Here is a 9972-nt window from a genome sequence, read left to right on the forward strand (position 1 = left end):
TATTTTGTTTTAATTTATTTATTTTTTTTGTCTTTTTGCCTTTTCTAGGGCAGCTCCCACGGCATATGGAGGTTCCCAGGCTAGGGGTCGAATCGGAGCTGCAGCCACCGGCCTATGCCACAGCCACAGCAACGCGGGATCCGAGCTGTGTCTGCAACCTACACCACAGCTCATGGCAACGCGGGATCGTTAACCCACTGAGCAAGGGCAGGGACCAAACCCGCAACCTCATGGTTCCTAGTCGGATTCGTTAACCACTGCGCCACGACGGGAACTCCCGCTTTTTTTTTTTTTTTTTCATTTTTTTTATTACTCAAATGAACTTATCAAATCATTATAGCTTATTTTATACACAACAGTTTGCGCTTCTTATCCCCTACTCCAGTTATACTGCCCTGCCCCCCCTCAAGCCAGCATCTTAAATACCGTATTCGCCCAAGGACAAAGAGACAGAGGAGGAGCCATTTCTGGGAGGCTAGCAAGCAAAGCACAGGAAACAAGAATATGGTTGTGGTGCAAATTGAAATTGCTGAGTTCTCCACTGGTAAGAGTTTCTAGAGGTAAGACCAGCCTCCCCTTCCTGGCACAGAGGAAGATGCTTTTACAAATGGAGATTTCCCTTCTAAATGTAAATGTCTCTTACAAAAGGGTAACTTCTGGATTTTTTTTCTTTTATTATTATTATTATTATTAAAATATAGTTGATTTACAATGTGTCCTCAAGTTCTGTTGTACAACAAAGTGACCCAATCACACACATTTCCCTGTGCTGGACGGTAGGGTCCCATCGATAACGTCTTGATTTTTGAAATTTTCTCCTGTGGTCTGCTCTTTCTTAAAAACAATCAGCTCGCAATAATCTTTATGCCAAAGAGGGCTATTTTGACTTTGACATGGCCAACTCTTCTCCCCTTTACCGTTTACTGCGATTGAAATCAGGAGCCACGGTATGGCCTTGAGCAGGGGAGTGACACATCTATCTTACCCCAGAACAGGATCACACTGAAAAAATATGCACAACCTAAAAATTGAGAATTACGTTTTCTTTGGCGGAATGTCTGAGGGCTTAAGTCCAGAAGACAGCCTCTCAGATTGCTCTGAGGGACCGCTCCGAAGAGGTAAGGGAGGGACCAGGAATTTTGCAACAAAAACCCAGGTAGTTGGAACATCAAAAGATTGCTGTTAATTAAAGAAAACCAGACATCTCTAGTTAATGAATTTCGTGCTCTTCGATGTATAGGAAGATGCAAGAGTCTGGGTTCTTTGAAATCATTCCTTTGATGTGCACGTTAGCTATCAAGGGCCAGTAACCAGTCCTTTCCCACCCTGAATCTCCGCAGGGTGCACATTTGGGGGTGGCTGCAGCGGCAGAGGGCTTGGCAGCAGGCAGCCAGTGTGTCTCCATCCTGAATTCCCTCAAGGCTCTCTGTCTGGGTGGCAGTAGTGGCTGATGGCTTGGTGGCTGATATGGCAGGCAACATTTTTCATTCATGGGAGCAAGGGTCAGGGAGACCAATTGGAAAGCTATCGTGGGTGTTCCTCTCGTGGCTCAGTGGTCATGAACCCTACTAGTTAATATCCATGAGGATGCCGGTTCGATCCCTGGCCTCACTCACCTCAGTATGTTAAGGATCTGGCATTGCCATGAGCTGTGGTGTAAGTCGCAGACGCAGCTCAGATCCCGCGTGGCTGTGGCTGTGGCTGGCTCGGGTTCGACCCCTAGCCTGGGAGTGGCCCTAAAAAGACAAAAAAAAAAAAAAAAGCTATCATAATAATGCCTAGATGGTGCAGGTGGTGAGAAGTTGTCTGATTCTGGTTACATTCTGAAGGTAGAACCAAAGGGACTTCCTGGCACAAAATCTAGATGGCAGGAATGAAAAGATTGGTTCGTTTGACTATAGAGCATTCTTACCTTCTCAAACTGCTTTGATGGCTCACTCATTCGTTTTTTTCAAACTGCAAACCAAATCTGTTCAACAAGTCTTCTCAAAAGCCTTTGTTATTTCCATAACTTTTTAAAAATAAAAACCTAAATGTAGATGGAAAAAAACAATGGAAAACAAGGGTCTTCATCAACTGTAATCATGTGCATTATTTGTAAATATATATTATACATTATAAATTACATGTAACATGTAATTATAACAAAAACTTTACCTTTTTTTTTGGCCCCACCCGAGGCATATGAAAGTTCCCAGGCCAGGGATGGAATCTGAGCAGCAGCTGTGACCTATGCCCCAGCTGCAGCAATGCTGGATCCTTAACCCACTTCACCACAGTGGAAACTCCAAAAAACTTTACTTTTGAAGGTTTTTTTTTTTTTTCTTTTTGTCTGCACCTGCAGCCTGTGGAAGTTTCCAGGGCCAGGGATCGAACCCACACCACAGCAGTGACAACGCCACATCTTTAACCCGCTGAGCCACAGGAGACCTCTCCACAAAAACTTTATTTTGACAAAGGTGTTATTTAAAAATTTTCTTGGAGTTCCCGTAGTGGCGCAGTGGTTAATGAATCCGACTAGGAATCATGAGGTTGCGGGTTCGGTCCCTGCCCTTGCTCAGTGCGTTAACGATCCGGCATTGCCGTGAGCTGTGGTGTAGGTCGCAGACGTGGCTCGGATCCTGCGTTGCTGTGGCTCTGGCGTAGGCTGGCAGCTACAGCTCCGATTAGACCCCTAGCCTGGGAACCTCCATATGCCTCGGGAGCGGCCCAAGAGCAAAAAAAAAAAAAACGATAAAAATTTTCTTGTCAATCTTTAGAGTTTCTTCAGGCTCATAGCTAGACTCTTGTTTTTTCATTCCATCCTCACTCCTTAGGTAATCTCATCCATTCCTAGGGTGTCCACCTCAATAATATCCCTATGACCCCAGGATTTATATTTCTGTGCCAAATCTCTTGGGCTCCTCAGTTTGCATATCTAACTTCCCAGATGACGTCACTACTCAGCTGCCTCCAATTCATGAGCTCGTTCCCTTGCCAAATATTCATTGGGTACCTACTCTCTGTTGGTCACTATGGTAGGGACTGGTATATAATAATGGCAATTAAAATGCACTTGGATCAGCAATGGGATCCTGCTGTGTAGCACTGGGAACTATGTCTGGTCCCTTATATTTTTTATTTATTTATTTTATTCTATTTTTTTGTCTTTTTGCCATTTCTTGGGCCGCTCCCACAGCATATGGAGGTTCCCAGGTTAGGAGTCTAATCTGAGCTGTAGCCGCATCTGCAACCTACACCACAGCTCATGGCAACGTCGGATCCTTAACCCACTGAGCAAGGCCAGGGATCAAACCTGCAACCTCATGGTTCCCAGTCAGATTCGTTAAACACTGTGCCACAATGGGAACTCCTGTCTGGTCCCTTATGATGGAGCATGATAATGGGAGAAAAAAGAATGTGTACATGAATGTGTGGCTGGGTCACCATGCTGTACAGTAGAAAATGGACAGAACACTGTAAACCAGCTATAATGGAAAAAATAAAAATCATTATATAAAAAAATAAATAAAATAAAATGCACTTGGTCCCTGCCCTCATGACGTTAACCATTCTATTACACTCTAGTGGGGGAGTGGGAGAAAATAAACAAGAAAACAAACAAAAAATAGTGAAAATCACTATGAATAAAATAAGTTGCAGTAACTTTTTTTTTTAGAAATGTGTGCGCAGGGGGTGGGGGGATGCACTAAGGGTTTGGGATGGAAATGCTATAAAATTTGGTTGTGATGATTGTTATACAACTATAAAATAATAAAATTCATTCAGTAACTTTAAAAAAATAAAAATAAAATAAATGTGTGTGCAAGGGGAGGAGACCTATTTGCAATACCCAGGGAAGACCTCTCTGGAGGTAGTGTCATGAAAGCTGAGAGTACAAGGATGAGAAGCAACTGCCCATGGGAAGAACATTCTAGATAGTAGCAATAGCATGTGCAAAAGGCTAAATAAATAAGTAAAATAAAATAAAAATCGTGGGAGTTCCCGTCATGGCTCAGTGGTTAAAGAATTTGACTAGTAACCATGAGGTTGCAGGTTCAATATCTGGACTTGCTCAGTGGGTTAAGGATCCAGCGTTGCCATGAGCTGTGGTGTAGGTTGCAGATGCCGCTCGGATCCCGTGTTGCTGTGGCTGTGGTTGGTGTAGGCCTGTGGCTACAGCTCCGATTAGACCCCTAGCCTGGGAACCTCCGTATGCTGTGAAAGCGGCCCAATAAAATGGCAAAGACAAAAAATAAAATAAAATAAAATAAAATAAAATAAAATAAAATAAAATAAAATAAAATAAAATAAAATAAAATAAAATAAAATAAAAATCATTATCATAGACCTCAAATGAGACTTCAATGTTGCCCAGTAATTTTACTACCTATTTTTGGTCAATTCATTTTTGACCTGCCTTCTGCAACCATTTTTAAAAATCTTCTGGAGTTCTGCTGTGGCTTAATGGGATCTCGGTGTCTCTGCAGTGCCGGGATGCCGGTTCAATCCTGGCCTGGCACAGTGGGGTTAAGGGATCCATTGTTGCCTCAGCTGCGACGTAGATTGCAACTGAGGCCTGGGGAACTCCTTATGCTGCGGAGCGGCCAAAAACAGAAAAAAAAAAAATCTTCTGTACTCTTCTCTAACACCTACTCCAGCACCACCTCCCTCCTGCCCCCACATTTTCAATATTTGATCACAATTTTTTTCTCTCTCTCTTTTTTTTTTTTGTCTTTCTAGGGCCACATCCACAGCATATGGAGGTTCCCAGGCTAGGGGTCCAATTGGAGCTGTAGCCGCCAGTCTACACCACAGCTCACAGCAACGCTGGAACCTTAATCCACTGAGCAAGGCCAGGAATCGAACTCGCAACCTCATGGATGCTAGTCGGGTTCGTTAACCACTGAGCCATGACAGGAACTCCAACACAATTTTTTTTTTTTTGGTCTTTTTAGGGCTGCACATACAGCATATGGTATGGAGTTTCCCAGGCTATGGGTTGCATTGGAGCTGTAGCTGCTGGCCTACACCATAGCCACAGCAACACAGGATCTGAGCAGTGTCTGTGACCTACACCACAGCTCACCAGCTCACGGCAATGCCGATTCCTTAACCCACTGAGTGAGGCCAGGGCTCGAACCTGTGTCCTCATGGATGCTAGTCAGTTTCATTTCTGCTGAGCCAGGACGGGAAATCCCACAATTCTTATTTCATAGAGAAAATAGAAGCCATTAGATAGGACCTCCCTTATCTTCTGACAACCGAACTTACATATGTAACCGTCTCTGCACCCACCCCACCTTCCTTTCCTCCTGCTACATAGGACGGTGGTTCCCAAAGAGTAAGTTAATTCTGCTGAATAGAACAGCAGCGTAGCCACTTGCTAGACATGCAAATTTGCAGAACCCACCTCCAAATCTACAGAATCACAAAATCTGGTGGAGGAAGCCCGGAGAGATCTGTTTTAACCAGCTCTCCAGGGAATTCCTGATGCACAGTCAAGTCAAAATGCAATGCAAGAGAAGACTAATGCCTTTTCTCATTTAAGGCCATTCCCCTGCTTTCCTGGGAATTTTATGTCATTAAATATTTTTCTTTCCTCCTGTATATTATTCGACCTCTCCTCAATCAGAACTTTCTCACGCACATTAAAACATACTCAAGACTTTCTCGGAGTTCCCGACCTGGCGCGGTGGTTAACGAATCCGACTAGGAACGATGCGGTTGTGGGTTCGATCCCTGGCCTTGCTCAGTGGGTTGAGGATCTGGCGTTGCTGTGAGCTGTGGTATGGATTGCAGACGAAGCTCAGATCCCGCGTTGCTGTGTCTCTGGTGTAGGCCGGCGGCTACAGCTCTGATCAGACCCCTAGCCTGGGAACCCCATGTGCTTCGGGTGTGGCCCGAAAAAGCAAAAAAAAAAAAAAAGTATTGTTGAGGAGTGCCCTCAGGATCAACATCTATCTGGGGTGGAGGGAGTTTGAAGGAAAAACTGTGCAGCTGGAGGAGTTGAACCGAAATGCATTTTTTCCCAAACAGACCTTAACCCATCTCAGGAAAGCTCTGGCTCTGGAATGGCTCCTCAGAATTATCCTAAGTTGACACAACAATTGGGACAAATCTTTATATTCCTGTATTTAACAGTTACTGGATGGGGGCCAGCTCCAGGAGGGAGTAGCAGGTCTTTTTTTTCTCTTTTTTTTTTTTAGTTTTACTGAGATAGAATTGACAAACAGCGTTACGTAAGTTATACAGCTTGACTTTCATATACTGTGAAGTAAGCATCACAATAAAGTCAGTTAACATCCATCTTCGTATACACACAAAAAATGTTTTTCCTTGTGATGGGAACTTTTTAGAAAAAAAAAATCAAATAAAAGGGTTGTCAGAGTTCCCACGCCGGGTTAACCCTCAGCGGGTTAAGAATCTGACTTCAGTGACTCTGGTTGCTGCACATGACACAGGTGTGGCCCCCCCACCCAAATAAGGTAAAGATAATAAACTTTTTAAAAAAGAAGTCATCTAAATCAATAAAATAAAGTAAAATAAAAACGATAATTGGAGTTCCCATTGTGCTTCGGCCAGTTAAGAACCCAACTAGTATGCACGAGGATGCGGGTTCGATCCCTGGCCCCACTCAGTGGGTTAAGTGTCCTTCACTGCCACAAGCTGAGGCTGAGGCGTAGGCCAGTGGCTTCAGTTCTGATTCAGCCCCTAGCCTGGGAACTTCCATATGCCACAGGTGTGGCCCTGAAAAGAAAAAACAAACAAACAACCCCTCTCCAAACAGCAAAAAAACCCCAATAATTAAAAATAGGATTTGTCTTCGGGCACAGTGGGTTAAGGATCTGGCATGCTCATTGCAGTGTCTTGGGTCGCTGCTGTGGGGCAGGTTTGATCCTTAGCCTGGGAACTTCCACACACCCTGGGCATGACCAAAAAAAATTAAAAATAATTTTAAAAGCAGAGAATATATACACACAGCAAAAATAAAATAAAGAATTGTCAAAAAAAGGAGTTATCAATACCAACTGCTCCATTTTATTACCTCTCACTCAATTCTCAACCCATTCTGATCTGCCTTTTATCCTGATCATTTCCCCCAAATAGCGCTCTTTCATGCTTCCAATGACACCTGTGCCACCAAATCAAAAAGATAAGCTGTTTTCTGCTATTTTTCTTGGCCTTTTTTTTGTTCTTGACCACTTTCTCCTTGACACACTCTCTTTCCTTGGCTTCCAAGCTCTTTTATTTTTTCTTTTTTTCTTTTTTTCCTAGGGCCACACCCACGGCATATGGAGGTTCCCAGGCTAGGGGTCTGATCGGAGCTGTAGCTGCCGGCCTACGCCAGAGCCACAGCAACGCGGGATCTGAGCGCGTCTGCAACCTACACCACAGCTCACAGCAACGCCGGATCCTTAACCCACTGAGCGAGGCCAGGGATCGAACCTGTACCCTCATGGTTCCTAGTCAGGTTTGTTTACCACTGAGCCAGGACAGGAACTCCTCTTTTCTTTTGAACGTCACATGCCTCTGGTTTTCCACTTACCTCTCTGCCTGCTCCCCGTCTAGCAACTCTGCAGCGTATCCTTCTCTACTACACCACATGTTTGTTGAATATTTTCAAAGTCTTGCCCTAGGTCTTCTTCTCTTATTCTGTACTCTCCCGGTGGATTTCTTCTATCATCCATAAGCCATCAACTCCCCAGTTTATCTCTCATTCCATGGCTATATAATCAGCTGCATGCTCGATATCTCAATTTGTAACTCTCAGAGTCTCCTCAAGTATATGTCAAGAAAAAGAAAAAACAACCCGCCTCATCTCTTTCTATCCCTTTCGATCCGGCCCTTTTTCAATATGCTATGCCTCAGTGACTGGCTCCATCATCCATCCAGTCGCGCAAGTCAGAAACTGGTGAGTCAGCCATGGCACCTCCGTCTCCCTCAGCCCCCACCCCTAAAATCTAGCAATCACCAAGTCCTAAATATTTAGGAGATAAAGCCCCTGGGGTCCCTGAGATCCATTCAGTGCAGTTACAAGGTCAAAACAATTTGCATAATAATACCAAGGTATTATGTGCCTTTTCCCCTCTTATTCTCTCCTGATCGTGCAGTAGCCCAGAGGCTACAGTCCATGTGGATCGTACAACAGATTGAAGCAAGTATGGGAATCTGGCTATCTTCTATTAAGCCAGATATTAAAGAGATTTGCCAAACTGAAAAACAATACTATTCTTCTTACTATTTTCTTTGGTTTTAGAAAGAAAAAATAGTTTCTTTAAGAACTAATAAACAAATTCAGAACAGTCACAGGATACAAAATCAGTAAAGAAAAATGTGTTGCATTTCTCTACACTGATAATGAACTAGCAGAAAGATAATTTTTTTAAAGTTCCATTTACATTTGCATTCAAAAAGAATAAAATACACTGGAACAAATTTAGCCAAGGAGGTGAAAAATCTCTATGCTGAAAACTATAAGACATTGATGAACGAAGTTGAAGAAGACACAAATGAATGGACAGATATTCTGTGCTCATGGATTGAAAGAAGTAATATTATTAAAATGTTTACGCTACCCCAAACAATCTACAGATTCAACGCAATCTTTATAAAAAAAAATCCAATGGCATTTTTCACAGAAATAGACCAAATAATCCTGAAATTTGCATGAAACCATAAAAAACCCAGAATAGCCAATGCAAACTTGAGAAAGAAGAACAAAGCTGGAGGCATCGTACTTCCTGATTTCAAACTATTTAAAGAGCTATAGTATCCAAGAAAGTATGGCACTGGCATAAAAACAGACATATAGATCAATGGAACAGAATAGAGGACCCAGAAAAAAACCCACAGATATATGGTGAACTAATTTACAGTAAAGAACCAGGAATATACAATAGGAAAAAGTGTCTTCAACAAATGCGTTTGGGAAAACTGGACAGCCACATGCAAAAGAATGAAACTGGACCGCTATCTTATACAATACACAAAAGTTAACTGAAAATAATTAAAGATTTGAACATAAGATCTGAAATCATAAAACCCTTACAAGAAAACATAGGTGGTAAACCCCTTGACATTGGTCTTGATGTTAATTTTTTCAATTCATTGCAAAGGCAACAAAAGCAAAAATCAAGTAGAACTACAACAAACTAAAAGACCTCTGCACAGCAGAGGAAACGATCGACAAAATGAAAATGCAACCTACTGGTTGAGAACACATTTGCAAATCATACAGCTGGTAAGGGGTTAACATCCAAAATATAGAAAGACTCCATATAACTCAATAGAAAACATTCCTATTACAAAACTGGTTGAGGATCTGTATAGACATTTTCCCAAAGAAGACATGCAGATTGCCAACAGGTAATGAAGACGTGTTCAACATTACTAATTTTCAGGGAAATGCAAATCAAAACCACAATGACATACTAATTCATGTCTATTAGAATGGCTATTATCAAAAACTATCAAGAAATAGGAGCTCCCTGGTGGTTCAGTGGGTTAAAGATCTGGCACTGCCACTGCTGTGGCTCAGGTCACTGCTGTGGCGTGGGTTTGATCCCTGGCCTGGAACTTCCAAATACCTGGGTGTGCCCCCACCAAAGAAAAGAAATAACAAGTGTTGGCGTAGATGTGAAAAAAAGGGAACTCTTGAGCACTGTTGGTGGGAATGAAAATTGGTGCAGCCACTGTAGCAAACAGTATGGAGTCTCCTCAAAAAGCTAAAAATGGCACAGTGGAAATGAATCCAACTAGGAATCATGAGGTTGAGGGTTCAATCCCTGGCCTCCCTCAGTGGGTCAAAGATCTGGCGTTGCCGTGAGCTGTGGTGTTAGGTCGAAGACGCAGATCAGATCCTGCACCGCTGTGGCTGTGGCGTGGGCTGGCAGCTGTAGCTCTGATTCGACTCCTAGCCTGGGAACTTCCATATGCCATGGGTGCGGCCCCCAAAAGCAAAAAATAAATAAATAAAATAAAAATGGAGCT

Source organism: Phacochoerus africanus, chromosome X (genome assembly GCF_016906955.1).
Source record: "Phacochoerus africanus isolate WHEZ1 chromosome X, ROS_Pafr_v1, whole genome shotgun sequence".
In the NCBI taxonomy this organism is placed as follows: domain Eukaryota; kingdom Metazoa; phylum Chordata; class Mammalia; order Artiodactyla; family Suidae; genus Phacochoerus; species Phacochoerus africanus.